The following is a 21,264-nucleotide window of genomic DNA, read 5'->3' on the forward strand; positions in this document are numbered from 1 at the left end:
GCGACACGTTGCAGCGATCTAAGCAGCGTGCCTATATTTTCGGCGTTGTGCAACGTCTTAGAGTAAAATTATAATACAGGAACTTATTAGAGTTACATTACGATTAGCTCGACAGCAAGTGCAAACGCTCGACAAATACTTCGCGGACTTCTGTAATTAGCAGCTCTATTTTCCGACCTCAATCTTCCCTACTTACGTCGTAAGTAGGGAAGATTGAGGTCAGTTGTCATATGGGGTTGGTTGTCGAAAAACTTATTACTCAATCAGTATCTGGCAAAGCATTGTTTTCTTTATATTGTTTCTAAATTTAATATTAATTTGTTGTTTAAAAATTACCGAAAGAATTGTGTAATTTATTATTTATAAGATTTTAAGTAAAGTAAACTTTTCTTAACTTTTTTCTTGTTTTCTTATTAGTTTTTGATACTGCCATTGCATTTTTCTTATAATCGTAGCAAATGGTATGTCTCGGATAATTTTTGCTGTAGTTATTTAATCATTGCTATAACAAATTTGTAAATATACGAGTAAATATAATGTCTCTTACAAAAAATGACCATATAGGGTAGATTTGTCAAAATGCGTTTGGAATTAGTAACCATCAATTTTAGTTTCTTTACGGATCAACATATCTGATACACTCATTTAGAAATTATATTTGAATATAATATTTTACATTTATATTTATTTGTTTTTCATTTTTCATAGAAACTATGATGCAAAAATAAAAAAGAAAAATGGATAATGATAACACTCTGTCTAATATTATTTTGGAAATTAGAACATCAAAAATATTGTGTTATATATAATTTATTTCTTTAGTAAGAATTTAATATAAATTGTCATTATTGCAAGATTTTATATGTGACATTCAACCTTGGGTTTGGCGGTCACTAATTGTCACATTTTCATTGCTTTATTTAAAATCATTTAACTTCTTGATACGATGATATCAAGCGTAATATATATTTTTTTAATACCTAAGGAATACAAGGGTTTATTATAATATAGTAGAAATAATAGAAGCGGGACTATATCAGTCCCTAGATGTCGTCTAGATCTAAAGAGTTCCTCTGTGATTCTCACTAAGATCTTTTTCCATTAGGTTCAGTACAAACAGATTGGTCCCTAGACCTGGCACAGCCTCCAGATTTTTTCAAGCTTGACCATAGTCCCAGGTTCTTAGGCTTATGCAACCCCAGTTTCCTTAGGCCTTGATACAGCTTTAGTCCCTTGGGTCTAAAACAATCCCAATTTTTCTTGGCATATCCTTCGGAAAATATATGTATCTTGGCAAAGATATTCTCGATGGTTTGCCTTCTAGCGCAAGAGATGACAATCAATTAAAAATTTGCTATGTTCTAGATGGATTTAAATCTAGATCTTTGGCATAGATAGCAGACACGCAACTTTCTACGCTGCTATTATCGTATTATAATAGCAGCGTAGTTTATAGTGTTTAAAAATATTTTCAGCCATTTTTTTCTAAAAATTATTATTAAAAACTGTGATAACCGACTCCGATCTCCCCTATCCCGTAGTCAATGAAAACAATTACACTATCCGCACGAATCGCCCCGCAGCATCGAAGATTACCTTCGCGATAGAACGAGCTGCTTTGATTATCATGGCGGATAACATTGTAACACGAGGTGCTTTAAACAAAGGTCTTGATGCGGTCGGTACGCAAGTCGTGTGCATGCCGATTGACGACAGGGCTTGTGCACTTACGCGCAAGGGCGAAGTTGCTTTACGCGCGTGTGCGTGCGCATTAAGGAAATATCGGGCGTTCACAGTGGTCAACGTGGTACGTGCTCCAGCGGCTGTATAGATACCGCCGTTCTTTGTCCACGTGTTGCTACCACGACAAAGGGCCTGCGCGCGTTGAGAAGCGTTTTATGGCGGCCTGGCGTAGGGGGCACATTCCTGCGCTCCCTATGTCAGACCAACGTTGCTTTCTTCCACTCGACGGGAACGAGAGATCCAGTTACTCGTAGGTGGAACGCAATAGTTTCGCATTTCCTACTTGGCAGTACCAACTATGAGTGGACTCTAAGTTTCTCCCCTCGTTTGCTATGGCAAGATCAAGAATTCCTCATGTGATGATTCTTCTCGGTTGAGCTGCACGGTTTTAATGTTGAATGAATAATTTTTATATAAGCTGAATATTTTCTTATAAACTAAAAAATATATATACACATATACAGACTGTCCTATAGAGACTGTAACAACGTTTAAATATGGTAAGTTAATATTATTTTTTAAATTTAATTAAGTTTAAGTTAAGCTTATAAAATTAATATAGTTTTTATGTAGAAATATATTTTTTTTATAATTTTTTTCTTTTACATAAATAAATTTTTAACTTGGAAAAAAGTTAAATTAAAGCTTGTGTTTCGAAAATAACCAATTAAAGTTAAAAACGTTTTGAATCATTTAACATTGACTAAGTTAATGTTAAAAGTTTTGTCAGCTTTTTAACTTTATTATTTAACTTTTTAAAACTAGTTACTACCCGATTCTGCGTTTAAAAGTAAATTTCTAAAAATTATTTTGAGACGAAAATCCTCATATCAAAATGTCAAGACTGTAACAGTTTTCAAATAAGAAGGGAGCTTTAAAGTTGGCCTATATCAAACTGTCCAAAATGCGTACGTTTAGATATCGCATAGTGAAGATATATACAAAATCAATATGAAAAATAAGAATCTTTAGTCAAAGAACCATATTTAAGAACACCTTCACTAATGTAATAGACCCATATACATATGAGTCTATTTTAAATAAAAATTGTTATAAATTGTTTATAATTTATTTTATAATATAATATACAATATACATATAATATATACGGTATATATACGCTTCTTTTCTGCATTCTAAATTCTATTCTTGCTGACCTTAATCTAGTTCTCTTATAGAGTTCGTTAAGGTTGATTTTAAGGATTAAGAACTGGAAAATAGGTAATTTCAGTCTCTCTTTCTCTTAAAGGGATGCTGAAGTCGGGAGTTTTACCGACTGAATGACTTACACACGTACGATACAATATATACGTACAGTTTACGAAATATCAGTACGTCATTACATACTACTACATCAATGTCGCAGGCACACATATATAAAGTTTTGTATCATCTTTCCATATTGAATTAGGTGTTCAAGTTTTCTAAAAACTCGATGTTGTTTCTTCGTATGATCTACATGTCTGGAGACTCCAATTTGATAAACACAGACTGCAGAGTTTTTATGTCAAGCAAGTATTGTCACGACTAAATAGCTCTGAACGTCACATTCGTTTAAGAAATGAAAAAAATTTGAATTAAAAATTGCTTTTTATTCTTTGCATAAAGTCTCTACTGCAGACATGTATTGATGCATAGTGTTTTATTTTGGAATAGAATTTCCAAAATTTCTGTAAAGCTAATATACACGAAAAGTTGTCACAAAATTATTGCTTTTAATTGGTAAAACATGGCAGACTTCAGGAGTCCCTTAAGATAATTCATTGCACATATCCATCCCGCGCGGTGTGGGATTCTTTGTAGATTAGTCTGCAAGCCGGCAGCTCGTAATATATAATGACGCAGCTTATAAGCTTCCTTTCTGTGGAATGCGCAATTTTTTAATGCGCATTATTAAATACTCGCCGCAGATGTCAACGCAAGACCTTGGAACGCAACACGCTTTCGAATAATATGTATAGTTTCGTGATATGTGAAATCCCGTATATAACGTGATCATTTTCTCATGTAAAATATTTGTTGAAAGCATTGATTCACGGAATTGAATTCCCTCGATCCGCATTTTCCAGTGTGTACCCGATATTTATTTGTTTAAAGGGAAATCTGAATTCTCTTTAAATGGCTAAGAGAACGCAAGCTCTTTTGTAGATTTTGCGAATAGAATGAAACTTGTTCCGCACACTCCAGTACCAAGGGGTGGATTATCTGGTGTCGTGACCTAACGGTAATAGTTTCGCCGATTGAAACGTTGTTGGCTTTGTAGTGTGAATCTACCACGAATCGGCAAACAAGTCCAATTCACGATTAACGCCAACATTCCGCAGCAGACAGCGGGAAATTGCTCCAGATTCACGAAGTTGTGTGCATATTTCACTATTACAGAGATCCGCGCCATTACTTCTCCGCACTCCGTTTCATCCTGTCCTTGTCTCGCGTGTGAGTTCTCTTTGAAGGCCGTAGAAATTATTCGCGCGGTATATCGTGGTATAGCACACGAAAGAAGTAGACATGAAATCTGGCTCGCAGCAGTGCCTCGAAACTTTCGAGTAATTTGAGCCAATTCGACGCAAACGGCGCCTACTCGCGCCAAACTTGAGGAAAAGCTACACTGTGGATGGAGCGTGAGGAATAATACTGAAGTGGAATGAATTTAGGAAAGGCAACAAGAGACGAAGGAAGCGTTAGAGACCGACATTTTGGGAAGGTGCGAGATAGTTTCCTCTCCGCTTCACTCAAAAAAATGGTCTTGCAGATACAGCCATAATTTTTCAGCTGCAAAAAATTAACTGAGGTAGATAAATGATTATTAAATGTTGTGAGACCGCCTATGTTTGGTACTTAGTCAATCTAAATAACAGACAGAATTTATATCTGAATTGTTTATAAAATTTAGAAAGGAAATTTGTCTGTGGCGCCTATTTATGTTAAGGCCAAAATCATTATTATAAAATTTGACTATATAATTGGCAATAAGACCTAAATTTTCTAGAAAGTATTGTTAAATGCTAAAAATTTTATATGTGGCAAACAATTCTTTTTAACAAATACAAAAAATAGCAAAAAAACTAGCTACATCAGCAAAATATTTTTTTTGGGTGTTTCTTGGGATAAGTATCAGTTCTTTGAAGTGTTGGTATCTAACAACAATTTTGAGGCGTGTTAAACAATAATGTTGTAATATTTTATTTTTAATTTTTTTTAAAAGAAAGAATAAACTTACTTTTTTGAAAACTAAAAACTTCAAAAATTCTACAAAAAATTATCATAATAACTAAAGACATGAGCAAACAATTTCAATTAAGTTTTAATTAAAAAGAAGTGATAAAGTAGTTAAAAACGGAAGTCCAAATAAATTGCAAAAGTTACATTATCCTTTTTCTACGTTTATAACAGCATATTTTACATCAGATTATATATTAATGCGTTAACACAGAACTTCTGATTTATATGATATATTTGTACAAAATATTGACTCTAACAACTTCTCTAAATTTTGTATAGTAAAAACTGAGTTTATGCAATTATTCTAGTGGAGAAATATTATAGCGTGAATTATTCCAATACAAATTAAATCAAATTGGATAAGATTCAATAATATCCGGACTTGAATCTCTATAATTCGAATTCAAACTGTTCAAAAATTTTGAATCTAAAAAGTTTGAATCACATATATACATAATATTAACAATTTTATAAAATTACATTTAAAATAACTTTACATCGCATATGAATATTACTTTTCTTACATATTAATCTTTTTTTCAATATCTGCCTTAAAATTCAATCTAATAATAAATATGTTATTAATTAAAACCTGTGTCAACGATTCAATTCGATTGAAGGATACAATTTTGGAAAAAAGAAATAAAATTTAATTTGATGGCATCAAAAAACCTTAATACATTTGTATTCTAGCTTTATAATACTGTAAAAGTTGAAATTCACTTTGAGAACTAAGTGAAATTTTCTTATAAGATACTGAATCGGATTTTTGTAAGAGGAATTACTGACTCTTATCAGAGTGACAAATCACTCGAATAATTGCACAAACTCAATTTTTACTCTTTTAAAGTAATGTTTCTCTCTACAAAATTTAGAGAGACGTTATACCGTAGTATATGTTTCAATTGATACCTAACGACAATCAACTGCGCTATGACACCCTTGCGTTTCACCACGAAGCGTGAATGAAACAGAAACTTCGTACGCGTGCCCATTCGATAACATTTTAACGTCGATTTCCCTCATCCCATCTTCGCCCATTTACTATCAGTCGGGGAAAAATGAGAACATTCACGCGTTACAACTTCCAGGACCGTTTCGCCGCAGATACAGGTTTACCGTTGCAGGGAAGAAGCGACGAACGACCGCAGGGTAACGAGCGGCGCAAAAGACAACACACTCCCGCGAGGATGCGAATAAACGCTATTCGTGTAATATCACGAGTCCGGGGTTTACCGCGCATGTTATTGCACCGACGTTGCAGAGCAACATAACGCCTTCCACGTCTCTTATCCGCAATCTAAATCTTCGTTACGACGTTAGTCACGACGCGGTTATGGTTTTGCGGTAATTATAATGACGGGCACTAATCGCGTCGTAGTTCTTTGACAATTAGCTCCGCCATGGTGCCCTTTGCGCGCCGCAACTATCCGGAAACGGTTTTGTACTTTCAACGACTTAAAGCAGCGAGATCATTTCGATTGTCTAAAAAAATTAAGAAGACTAACATATATTGATTTCTTACATCTCAGTTTATCAGTTAATACATAACCGCGCGTTTTATGTAGAAACGCATAAAAGCATAGAAAAAGCAAACCATGGTAGAGTCGAGGATAAATACTGAAGGCTCTTTGTCGATTCCTTTTGTCGTCAGTTTGAAATTCGAACCAATAAAAATTTCAAACATAAATGTTAGACGGCTTATATCGGTCACTTAATGCTAAATAATAATTTTTATAATTTCCGGCTTATACGAACAATGCGCTGCATTTTCATCGGACTTGAAACACATTCAAAAGGTCAACAGTAAATTCAATTGGAAATCATTTCGGATTGACTGTATAGAAAAGGAAATAATCACCCATATTTTTATTATTTCAGTAAAAAGATTGATTTTATTATTTTAACTTAAAAAATAGTTTTGTTATTTTGAGTCGTCAAATATCTCTTTAAAAGCTTTCATTGTAATCTTAAATAAAGCTTTCAAAATTTTATCAAAATCGAAAATTGACCGTTTTCAGAACTCTACCCAATAATATGACTAAGTATAAACGCCCTTTAAATATTATAATAACTGTATAAAAGAAAATGGGTTAACTTATATAGAACTCATAGATGGAATAATGTAAATTAACATTGATGGATCGCGCAATTGATGGTTTAAAGGAAACAAATAAAGGGAATAAAATTATATGACATATTAAATGCTAATTTAATTTGTCAGCCATTGAGTCGATCGTCTTTGGTTGCTCGTTTAACACATTTGTATATTCTTTTCTCTTCTATGTTTCTGCAGTTACGAAAGGTATCCCTTGCGTATTCTTGTCAAGAGATATCTCGCTTGCGGTGAATTACTCGCTTTGCCACGCCGCAAAAGGCAACGGGATCCTACAAGGCGTCGTTTTCTTCTGCCAGGAGTTGTTCCATTTTTTTCATTATCTTTCGCCGTTAAAGAAAAAGAGAGAGAGAGAGAGAAAGCCAACTTTCTGCCTTCGGTCCGGGTGCGACGACATTCTTTCGGCTCAGTATCGGAGAATTAATATCCCGCGCGCGAACACGACTCTCTTAAATGCCGACAGGGAAGACTGCGTCCGAGCGAGCATCCGGTGTTTGTATCGCGGCTAATTCAACTTCGTCCACCGAAAGGGATATCTTGCCGTAACGATATCTCGCGAACGAGCTTGAAAAATGAGTGCGCCGTAATGACGCCGCGCAGCTAAGTATCTCGACGGCGACTATCCGTCATAATCTGTTCGCACGTCGGTGTGTTCGTGCGCGTATTTACGGCGACACAACGACGACGTCGTCCTGTCAAGCGCGACGGCTGGTGAGTTTGCGGCAGGAGTTTCCACCTTGAAAGTGGCAAGGAGGAAAACGGATAGCGCGACGGATTCTGCAAATTGCGCGAGCGCACGACCCAATTACGCGACGTAATGAGCGACTTCGCGGCGATTTATCCCGCGTGTACCGCCGCCCGCGTCGTCGGGGAAGTTTTAATCAAGCTGTTTCTTAAGTGCAATTACGCCTATCGTTACTCACTCGCGTCAATGCTTTACACGGCGCGCGGTTAGTAGCCGGATTTCGCGAAAGCGCGCTAGCAGCACGTGAATAAACGCATTCAGGAGTTACTGCGATAAAGTACTCGAGCCGGATAAGATCCAGTATTAAATACGACTTTTGAATTTACCCCATTTAAAAACGCGCTTTATGCCTAGATGCGTGAGCTTAAAAAATGTGTTACGGAAAATGAAAAAGAGGAGTCGGGAAATTGGAACTGGCAACGACGCATTTGTTCAGTGTAATAAACTTTGTGACAAAGTGGGTGTGTGAGCGTTTTTATAAAAATCACACTACATTATGTATATATTATTTTATGGTTTATTATAATATATAATATTAAACAACTTCCTAACTGTCGAAAATAACATATATATAATTTCTTTGGGAAAACATAGTTTTTTTAGAAATAACGTATTCATTAAATAAGGTTTACTTATTATATAATCATTGTTATTTATTTGGCGCGCGCGCATAGGATAACGATTTTTAATGCTATTATTTTTTGAGAAATTAAAGTTACATCCAAGTGACCAGAAATTTTCAAAAATTTTAAATTAAAGATCAGATTAAGTATAATTATATGTAATTGTAACTTATTATTGTTTAAATATAATTGTGTGATATTTAACAGTAGAATAAACTCTAAGGAATTTTGTTTGTGTAATCAATCATTATTTTAAAACTATCATAATTCAAAAGAGTTAACGTTTAATTTCTTTGTTACTTTTAATTTAATTTTGATTCGAGTCTTGTTATATTTGTAAATATATATTTATTAAGCTAATGCTAGAGTTAAATAATTTTCTTTGTTTACAAATGTTCTCTATAGATAAATTATTTACGATAAAATATTTTATTTTCACTTTATTCCAAAATTTACATAAATAAAGTTTATAATAAATAAAATAAATTAAATGAGCTTTATTTGACTCAGGTACTTTAGTTGAAATAAAACCTTCCAAAGGACTACCGCGATATTTATTCCGTTTGAAACTCTTAAATGCACAAAGCAAATTCAGCGTTGAAAAACGTTTCTCTATTGAAACGTCGAATCATCATTTAAATAATAATTACAGCAATTTGATGCGCTGTAACATAGAAAAAATTATCAAATCAGAAATTCTTTGTTTCTTATATAAACTAGAATATAAAATCTTTTTAAAGAATTTATAATCTTAAAAAGACATAAATTTGTTTACACGAAGAAACAAAACTTTATCGTATAAATAAATTATATCTGTTTAAGATTGCAAATTCTTTTAAGAAGATTTTATATTCTTGCTTATATATGAAACAATAAATGGTTGATTTGATACTAATTTTTTTTTTGTGCAGACAGAAATACAGACCGAGATATTCGAGATGAATGCATAATGAATACATACAAGTTCCGGAAATATTAGAAATTTTTTTTATTTCCTCAGGATATTTTTCGAGTTAAATAAATAAAGCAGTTGAACAAACTGACTTTTAAAAAGCGCGGAAGTTAAAGAGAATATTTAACGTTTCCTCAACTCTTACGTCCACGGCATTCTTTTTAAGGGTACTAGCACGCAACAATGGATGTGCCATTGTAGCTTACAGTAAATTTTAATATTAAAAAAAATTTATATTATTAATTAAAAAATTGAAAATAGAAGAAATAAAACAAATCACACACACACACGCACACGCACACGCACACGCACACGCACACGCACACGCACACGCACACGCACACACACACACACACACACAAGAATATAGGGAAAGTATAGATTATATTGTATACAGTCTGAATTTACATCATTTATCTATGTAAGGTTATATACAGTATAATTGATCAATAATCAATTTTTGAAAATAGAAATATAAGGATAGAATTTTACAGATTTTTACTTGGCAGAATTCCAATTGGCAGAGTATGAAAGAGTGAATGTTGCCTCGCTACATCTCTTATTTTGGCGTGTTGTAAACACAACGAAGGGAAAGACGGGGGATGTGGAGATGCGAAAACCGCAATATTTCCGACCGTATTATAGAGAATATTGAAAAACGCTTTCGCGAATCAATCGCGCGAATTCCTGATCGTATATCCAAGTATTCTTCGTCTGAATGGAATGTTGTTTTCTATCACGACTATCATGTCCGCTCCAATAATGCTGGGAACATTTTTCACAACCAACCACCGTTCCGTGAATCACCGTTAGGTTTCTTCTTCTATGGTGAAGATTTATGTTCCTATCAGTTAGACGAAAATGTGTATAAATTGTTTTTTGCTAAAGAGTTCATATATCAAACAAATGCCAGTAGTTGTCATAATCATTCATTTTTCCAATAAACATAATACAGAGTAAAACTAAATTTGTAACGTAACTATTCTGTTTCTATCACGTTTTCTATATTAAAAGAATTAAATTACGCTAATAATTAAAATCCACTCAGCTACAAAGTTTTCACTTATTATCTAAGCGAAAGATCACTCACAATTAAAAGAAATGTTTTTTTTTTAATAAATAGATCTCCTTTTAATAAATAGGTCTCCCGTCATAGACTTGCCTGAACTATTATTCTTAACGTATACCATCAACTACGCGATAGCCGGAGTCGACTAATTTTTCTATTCACTTAAGAAGTTTATTGTTTTAATTACTCGTTTTTGTTCATACCGTCGCCGCCGTCGGAGAGTTTCTTTTCTCGTGATCCTTTGAAAAATCGGGCAGGGTTGGCGTTCCTTATAACTTCATAATAATAGCGGTCAACCGAGAAAAATAGGATGAAAACTTTTGCAAATAACGGGGCACAAAATAAACGAAATGTATTACTTTTACATATAACATTTTATATTTTTAAACAGAGATATTTTCATTATTAATAATCCTTTGATACAATTGTTTTCGAAGGAATAGTGCGGTACCGAATTGCAAACACCGACAAACGATATTACGTCATTGATACCCATCAATCTGTGACGAGCCAATATTTGATATTTGATATTTTGTATTATCAAACTAGATGCGACATATTGGCAAATCGCACACAAATATTTGTCTTTAATTTCAAGCGCGCTGTTGCGATAAATTATGACCCGGTTATTTATTTCGTGACAAACGGCGACCGTGTTCAATTTCGACATTTAGCATAATTATTTGCCGACGGAATGAAAATGTCGAAACACAGTCGCAAAAGCGTATCATCGGCGCGTAGCGAGTTTCTAAACTGTGCCTTTGGAACAGCAATTCAAACGGATAAGCGCTGGAACGCCCGGGCCGACAACGAAGCCAGAAGAGGATAATGGTCGACAACGCATAATTTGCCGCGAGAACCGACTCACGGCATAGAACTCTAATGATAGAACTGATTTTTTTTTTCAGCGACTACGTTAGCATTTCCGCCATGCCGTGCTGTTCCAGGAATTTTGCTCTATCAATACGCCGTTCGCTGTTCGCGGTTAATCTGTCACGTTTACGTATCGCACTTTGGTCCACGTACACTGCGCCGTTTCCAATTTCCATTCGCGAAACGTTACCGTGCAACCTTAATTAATGTCCCGCAGATTATTAAACCACTACAATACATTTCCCGTGGAGCTCAAGACGCGAATTATCTCCGGATCGAATTAACCTGCGATTAGGAGTCGTGAGGATTCGTTCGAGCCAGACGGTAGTTGAAGTGCGCGACTATCTCGCTTCCTACGAACGCTGTAATTAGCCTTTCGGATTAACCATTGCGTACAACTTGCTAAAGCTGCGCCTTTGCCCTTACAAGAGTTGCCCCCGAAAATCTTCTTACTCGAGATTCTGTAACTTCTCCGTTGCACTTAAAATTACCCCGAGTGGTAATTATACTTTAGATACGCGAGCTGCGTGAAAGAGAGAGAGAGAGAGAGAGACAGAGAGAATCGGGGACATGAATCGACGAAGGAGAATCTCGTTTGCGGCCGTAAACGTCGCAGCACGCTAAATGCGCGGCGATGTCGCCGTACGTCTTGCCACACGGGCTTATAATTTCGTTCTGGGCGAAATTAGGCACCGTGGCGCGTGCACCGCACGGTATTCAGCGCAAATTGAATTTGCATAACATATCCACCGATCACCGCCCCGACGACGACGGCAGTCGTGAGTCTTGCGCTCCGCGTGTACGCGCGGGCTGCCTCGCATCCGTTTCGCCGGAGTTTCGGGCGAAAATGGGCCATCAAACATCCGGGTACACCGGAGTCGCTGATGCTACGACTTGAATCCTACGTGTCTACGTTGGAGTTACACGCGCTCCCGTGTTATTTGAACGTTCCGGTTCCGGATGGAGAATAACGTAGACTCCGTAGAATGCGATCGGTGCGCCGATTACGCTAGATCTCTCAAATTCGCGCGAATTTATTCGACGAGTTAATCCAGACGGGTTTAGCTCTCAGCTGCTCAGCGTAAAAGCGCGCGTGCTTTATTGAGAAATCTTTGATTTTATGAAGTCTCAAGACTTAGTTTCCATCAAACGATTTCAATATCTTTTTGAACAAAGGGTATCACATAAATTCAGCACAGAGTGAGAAATGGTAACGAATATTTTCGAATATTATTCCACGTCTCTTTATGAAGTTTCATATGCGTTCTCATGGCGCAAACTGTGATTCATACGAGACTATGTAAAAATTGCATCATCCGCCGCAAATTGTCGCGAAAAACCGAGTAACATCAAGCTCGTAAAATAGAATGAAAAAATATTGCTCAAGAAATACACAAAACACTGTTACACATACTGTTATGTTTCGTCTGCATATAATCTTTATTTGCAAAAAAAAAGGATAATCTCACAACACAAAAATATCGTCTGAAAGTGTTTTATAATCCTTCGTACGATTATTGTTACGCATACACGGAAAAAAATGATGTTTTATTAACAGGAAATTAACACACAGCAGTCTAATTAAAAGTAATCTTATTATCAATAATAATATTAATGAAACAAATATGTCGTACTCTTGTTTTAATGAAATGTTATTTGTTTTATTAACACTGTTATCAAAATAATAAAATTAGATTCAATTAGATTGTTGTTAATTAATGCTGTTAACATCTATTATTTTTTTTTTTTTTCGTGTATAACAGAACAGATCTGAGATGCACAATCCAATATAAGAAAACTAATACAACTTGAAATGTAAACGGCTATTCGCATGTATTTCTTACTCTAATATCTGCAACGTCTTCAATTGCGAAACACATACAATAAATAGTAAATAAAAAGCGGTAACTCTCTGCCCTGCTATCCAAAACTTTGGCGTTGCACGTATTGTACGAAGTTCCCTGACACAAACTATCGATTGCAAACTCGTCTTATCAAAGTTAAGGGCTATAGCGGTCATAAAAGAATATGAGGTAACATGGTTCGAATGTCAAGTACCTAGGTGCCTTCGGTGCTCTTTTCAAAGTTTAAGATTTTAGATACGCATTTATACCAAAATTTTAAACGCGAAATAAAGTCTGAGCGGATTTTCATTAAAGATTGAGAATCGGAGATTAAAATTTTATGAAATTGATTGAAATTAAAATTATCTGATTAATAAAGTTTAAATCTTCAATAAAATTTAAATCTTGAATTTGCAATTCTCAATCTCCACTGCTAATTCATAATCTGGTACAAGCTTTAAATTCATCGCTTAAAATGTTTTACCGTTCGTCGTAAATAAAGTTTCTGATGATTTTGAAGGATCTGTGTGCGCGCGCGTGTGTGTGTGTGTATGAGTGTGTCATATCTCAAAATATTGCTAAAAATTTAAAAATTTGATAGATTGTTCTATTATTTGAATATCTGTGGAAAATTTGAGCATAATTTTCTTATTGATTTTAAAGTTATTTAATTTGCTTCTGATTCTTATATAATATTGAATTATGTAATATCTATTTGTAAATTTGAAGAAGTAGCATTACAAATTAAATTAAATTTTTTATATATACTAATAAAACTTTAATAAATATTCATATAAAAGTTTATTTAGATCTATGCACTTGTATAAAGTTATTTATCTAAAATTGCAGCAAAATAAGGTCATTTTTGCTATATAAACCATTATAATGTCAAATTTTTTATTGTGTTTTTTGCAGCTAGTTTCAGAACTAAAATTCATGTACACATGATTAAAATTTTTTTATTAGAAGAAAAAAAATAAATCTTAGAAGCTTCTAAATTGCGATAACTTTAACTGACATTGAGCCACAACATCCTTGAACAACTTTCCTGTTTATTTTTTTAATATTATTGAAAGGAAAAAGATTGCAACATAAGATTTACAAAAGCGTGGAAAGTAACGAGATTAATGAAACAGACGTTTATTTTAGTTTAGTGTAAGTATTCGTAGAATTGTTCATTTGCCGATCTTATTCTCTCGAACGCGCAATGTCGGAGACGATCGGCCATTAGACAGCCGGGGGATATAAATGTAACGGACAACAGTTAGCGTGCGCGTAACGTAATGGGACATCGTGTATACACGATAGAGATCGAACGGGCCTCGTGTATGTAGTTGAAAACGTATCGGACTTCGCCAACGAGGAAGAAGGGAAAGAAAGACTCTCATCGGCAACATCTCGCTGGTAACGGCAGTCAGCCCTGGAGTGCCTATTAGAACCAATTATCCTTAGCGTTGTAACGCCAAGAAAACATCGCTGCCGCGCCCATTTTCACCTTGCTGCACGTCAATGCCGTGCAAGATGTGGGTAACGTTGCTGAGCGAGGTGATCCTGTAAGCCTTGTCTTGGCAATCTCGAAATTAATTGTATCGAGTACCGTGTCGAACTCGAGAGAAAGTTTGTCAATATCTAGAGAGCACCTAAGTCTAGGAAAAGAGAGAAAGAAATTGTCTACACCAGTTGTATCAAATACTTGTAGTAATTAATAAATTGTTCTGAAATTAATGTTTCGCGTATGCATTTTAATGCCGCTCTGATGACTGTACTAATTACCATTCGCGTTGATTTTTTATGGCTCGTTAATATAATCAGCTTCATCTGTATATTTTATTGCCGGGTCATGGACATCGTGATAATTCTGTTATTAAACGCCCATAATACCGTTTCGATTTCGAAAGCGAGGTCAGTCGTTTGCCCGTGGCGGACCAAATGCGTGCATAAATAATTCTCAAATTTCTGTGCAGTATTAGCGCTTTTAAAATCGTTATTCGCTGCGCAAATAATCCGCGGCCGATTTTAAGTATGTAACAAACGAGACGACGAACGCCAGAAAGGAAGAGACCTAGTTTCCTTGTTTGGTCGTAAAATCCGGTGGGTCCATCAAAATATTAAGAATAAGCAATATCAGCGCGGCACGCAGGTCTTCTAATCCATTAATCAATCTTGTTTGCCATTCGTTTGATTGCGACCAGCGTATGAAAGTCAACGAGAGGCATTTCTAATTGGAAATCTCTGATCCCTGATTACTTTCGTGACCTCGCACACACACGCGCCTCTGGCTCGGGGATACAATATTGCCGATCATAATGAAATTTACGAGGCCTATGCCATTAACGGAGATGCCACTATGCCCTTTTGGCTTTCGGTAGCTGCGAAATCTTCTATGTTGGCGGCGTTATAAAATCAGAGGCATCCCGGCAAATTAAATTCTCCATCTTACTCTTCGTGGTATCTACATATATTTATGTGCTTTAATGCCATATACAATATTTGTAATAATTAGATATAGGTTTCAATAAATGCGTTACAATATGTTTTGATTAATACTTATCAAAAATATCAAATTATTTTCTGGCATAGCAAATTATTTAAAAGACATTTTTAAATAATTTAATATACAGAGAGAAACGTTTCTTTAAATTTAATATTTTTATTTGGTTTGGCTTACATTTATTTCATAGAAACAATATAACATCAAATAAAACATTTTAAAAGAAACAAAGTACTTTACAATGACTCGTCATTGGATTTTTAATTCCCGATTGCTTTGAACTTATTTAAGATTAAAAAAAAAAAAACAATTGTTTTTTATATGAAAAAATTCTCTTTTATTTAAAAAATAAAACTTTTCTGTTTAAAACAAAATATTATTTAAGTGAAATAATACACTAACTTTTACTAAAATAATAAAATAATGTTCAAGTAAAAAAAAATTAAATTATTTTAAAAAATATTTACTTTAATATAAACGTTTACTTTAAAGACATATATTATTTAAAAAGTTAAACTATATTTTTTAGTTTAAATATTGATTCAATTGGATTATATCAATGCACATATTATTTAAATTTCAAAAAATTTGTTAAATTTTTAAAGAAATATTTCTCTCTTTATTTATTTGTCACAAATAAAATTTTAAATACAGTAAATAATAATACGATAAAATAATTTGTTATCAATAATTGAACGTGGTTTCAGAAAAAAAATTGTTAGTTAAATAGAAAAATGATTTTAAAAAATAGTTGCAAAACACATGCAATTAAAGTTACACCGTACTGATATAGATTTTTGTCGCGCACTGCTCGGTAATCCACAATATATACTATGATGCAAGTGGAGTATAGTAAATGCAGTACTTTTAACCGCATTTGCATTTTATACAATTTTATTACTGTACGAATATTGATATTGCTTGGTAAAACTAACTTCGTTCAAAATAACACAAGAGAATGCATATTTTGCATAAAAATGGTAATTGTATAAAACGCTTTAAAAGAGAAACCACTGAGTGTCTTTAATCGGAATTAATCATTGTAAATCTTTATTTCTGATCATTTATCTTGCGAGTCACAACTATTGATGTGCATTCGATTAAAGAAACTCGATATATATTTCAATAGACAGCAATTTAATTTATCCTATTAAAATGTTATTATAATATGTATTATAAAATTATATGAAATAATAGTCGCAACAATTTAGTATGTTTTCTGTTTGAGTAATCTGTTTAATATAAAGCAAATAACTATTTGTGTTGTAATTATAAAAGTCTAACACTCCAGCTACACAAAAAAAAATACGGTAAACTTTTCAAAGCAGGCCACGCACTAAAATGATTAAATTAACTTTTACAAAAGATAACATTTTTCCACTAGATATGAAATTTTTCGAAATTAATATTTTGTAGCAGAGTGGAGTGCATATGGGAGAGAATGTAAGCTGGATTTACGTGACTGAATGTTTCAATTACTTCCAGCCGATTAGCGAATCAATATTAATTGCGTAAATACCGAATAATACTGCACAGCTCGAACAAGCGACAGGGACATGTGCACGCATATTAAATAATTCTACAAACAATTTTACGTGCCAAAGTATATTTCATTCTCTGTATTCTCATGTGTATGCATAATAAAGCTTCTATCTCTCTGCGATCAGAATCGAATTGAGAATAGAGATTCTTGTAGTTTCTCCAGATAATTACGCAGACAAATATTTGCGGAAGCGATTAAAAATTCGAGCATTCTCGCGATTCTTTTCCAACAATCACAAAATAATCCGTAGAATGGTTTGCAAAAGGGAAAGTAATACGAAGAGTTTTCTTGGGAAGTGTAGCGCGTGGCAAAGGAAGAAGAAGAAATTGGCAAAGAGAGCGAAAGAGAGAGAGAGAAAGGATGCCAGAAGTCTGCCACACAGTTCTCATTATCTCGGACCATTTTAATCTTCACCGGTGGCGGCGAGAGTTATAAGCAGAGCCGGTGAGCGAGCGGGCAAAGGACTGAAATAAAAGAATGAATTATTTGTCAAAACTGTTTGCATTCGAGGCTTCAGTTTTACTCGCCGCCGCGAGACCAATCGTAATTAGCGGCGTCTAACGAGTGAAAATTGCCCCATTACGACCTCAGCGGTTTGGTACGTTAAGACTACCGGGCTTGCCTTACACGTCGATGTCTTCTTTCAACGGCGTTGCACCGGAGATTGCCGGAAGCGTGGAAAAAACCATTATATACCCAGACAGCAACGACACAGAATACTTATCAAATGCTTAATTTAATCCGGTGTAATAGATTACTATACTTAGAATTGATTGATTAGAGTATTTATTCCAGCGAATTGCTAGGCAGAATCGCCGCGAGCGAAATCAATTCAATGATCAAGCGTAGTCAGAGATAGAGGCGAGATAGACTTTTACGCGAATAGACAGTTGTAAAGGCGTGTACGACATAAGGAAGAAAGGCAACGGTTGCCCCTATACACATTATTTCTGTTCTTTTCTCTCTCTCTCTCTCTCTCTCTTTCTTTCTCCTCTCTTCATTCAATGCGCTTCTAAATAAATTATAGAGAGAACGTGCAGCCTATTAGCGGAACAACCTGTCTACGCGCTCAGCTCACATTCTCGTGTAATCGAGTACTAATAAATATGCCGCACGCTGCTAAAGTATACGTCCATAGATGCGAATTTACAGCCTGAGTCAGACTTTATACATATGCATATATGTATATATATATATATATATATATATGCATATATCTTAATTTCGACTGTTCACTAATTAGCTCAACAAAGACTTTATTTCCTGCACCATGTTGTTATCTTTTCGTGTTATCGGGAATAAAACTTTTAAAATTATTATTTATAGGAGTATTATCGATTAAAATCAATAATGATATATGTGTATATTAATGTTAATTGAAAGTTGGACAGTAAAAAAATAGAGTATAAAAAAGTTCAGAGTGGAAAGAATTATCAATACAAAAATCAATCAATGCATCTAATATGAACTTTATACTTTCACAGAATGAATCTTTGGTCTCAAGAATCGATTCTTTAGATTAATCAAAGCTATAGAATTGATTTAAACTTTAAAAATTGCTTGTAAAAGAATCAATTCTTTAGAAGATTCAAGATCGCCCATCCTTAATTGCTACCAATAACTTATTAGGTTCCTATTTTGTAGCAAAGTTTAATTAACTATTAAATTATTCTATTCTACAGCAGATTTATACATTTATATTTTCATTGTCCTTAATAAAATTCGTCAATTAACTATACGTTACATTACCAATACAAGCAAGATATTAAAAGAATTAAAATATCCCTGATATAAAATTGTTACTTCGCATTACGCATTTGACTCTGAGATTGAAATGGTTCATCTCTTCTAATTGCTTCACCTTTCTTTTATAGTATACATAATGTGTTTTTATCGTATTATCATACAAATAAATTATTTCATTTAAGTTGAATTTTATTTTGTTCCGATAATGTCGATCAGTTATATTAAGCTCCGTAGGCCAATCTCTTTTCATTATGCTACTTGAGATAGTCAAAATTCACGTAACCATACGACGTAAGGACAAAAAATTCATTTGACTTGCAAAACAATTCTACTCTCAGAGCAATATGTAGATTCAAGCGGTGATTAGCTTCAGTTCCCTTTTATAATCCTAACATAACACACGCGTGTCATCCATCGCTCGAATTTGCGCTGCAATTTTTAAATTCTGCGATACGATTGTAGTCGCTTGCTCACGTTCGCCTTAAACAACGAGGAAATTCCAAACTTCTAAATGGCAGCTCGTTTTCGGACGATACGAAATTAGATTTGATTCACGCTCTTGGAACGACCGTATTTCATTTAGAGCGATATTTTATTCACCCTACAGCGCGACGAAAAAAAAATCAATTTACCTAGAAACGAGAAAGTTGGAAACGAGCTTAGACGTCCGCTAAGAAGATGGCAAAAAAAAGTAAAGGGCGGTGAACGTCATCTCTTTTTTCCGTGCCGACCTCCAGATTGATTGCCGCGGAAGCACGTGTTTATTTCCGTCGAAACTTCGATCTGACCTCGTCTTGCGCGAGAATATACGCGCGCGTTTAAACTTCTGAATGGCGTACAATTTTTCAAAGGGTCACCCTTTGTATAATTGAATGTTCCAGGTGAGTAAATCGATTGCCCTCTCGGGCATCAAAGGAGTCGCGCTGCCTCACCGTCAGCTCACTTGTGAAAGGGAACAAATCAATGCTATGGAAATATTGTAGTTAAAGCAATACCGGAGAGCTGAACTGACGTATATAATATGACAGGAAACTATTCCTCGTACGGAGATATTCCTGAGTTCTCGATTTTATGCCAAGCACGATATTCGCTAGAGAGAATTGACGTATTACCGATATGAAAAATACTGGTATCCTTTGAGAGCAGTGGCACAAAGAAATTAAAATGCACGGAAACTTTCAAGACACACGCGGCACAAAAAAAAAGAAAATCTTTCGTAGCTTCGTGCAAATACGAACTTCTTCTTCTGTGTCTAACTTTTACGTGCATCTTCTCATTCCCCGTGATTCTGTGTTCTCAGTACGAGTTTTATCATTTTAAAAAATGTTATAATAATAATAATAATAACAACGTTTCGCGCATTTCATTATACGAACTACATGCAAATGTCATGCGACGTAACTGTACATCGTCTGATGGTTTTAGTTGTAAAGTTCTCGAAAAAAAGTATGAATTACCAAGAAGGCGCAGCAGTGGAGAGAACCCCGAGAGAATCGACTCCGTTATTCGAGCGACCACCCGCAAACCATGACGGCGTGTCGGTACAGTAACATTAACGACGAACGTGCGGCCAAGGGTCTCCTCGAGGCTGAGGTGTGTGACGAAGCCAATGAATTGTCGTGCACGCGAAGCCGCGGTTTAGTACAAGAAATTCAGCCATTGGAGTAGTCCTACGTAATGGCCTATGTTTGTATGCCACGCTGTCAACGACCCAGCACAGAATATCCTATGGGCGTCCATTTCGCGCTTATTTTTTATTAGCACGTCTATAAATCTCATAAGATGCATATATTCTCATAAGATATATATTTATGGCTATTCTAAAAATATTTTAAAATGGACAAGTTTATATGTCCATATATGCTATTCTTATTTGAATAAATTTAAATAAATTTATTTTAAAATTGTGTTAAAAATTCTTTCATCTTACCTAGAATTTGAATAAAATTCCTAGAAAATCCGGAATTTGGTTTACAAAATATGAGTAAATACCTTGTTGAAGTTTTTATATTATTTTTATTAACTATTTTCATACTTTTTTAAAACCTGTAAAATCTATAGCATACACATATATGTGTGTGTGTGTGTGTGTGTATTTATTGTTATATTGCAAGCTAATTAATTGAAAAAAATAACATTTTGTCAGCATATGTGTGTAAAGAACTTACGCAATACGTATCATGCTATAGTTTATAGATTAAAAAAAATAGTTACAAAAAATAATGTAAAAACTTCAACAGGATTTACTAAAAAAAAAAGTATACATATGTGTATCTATTATACAATTGCATAACAAA

The sequence above is a fragment of the Solenopsis invicta genome, chromosome 2 (assembly GCF_016802725.1).
Source record: "Solenopsis invicta isolate M01_SB chromosome 2, UNIL_Sinv_3.0, whole genome shotgun sequence".
Taxonomy (NCBI): domain Eukaryota; kingdom Metazoa; phylum Arthropoda; class Insecta; order Hymenoptera; family Formicidae; genus Solenopsis; species Solenopsis invicta.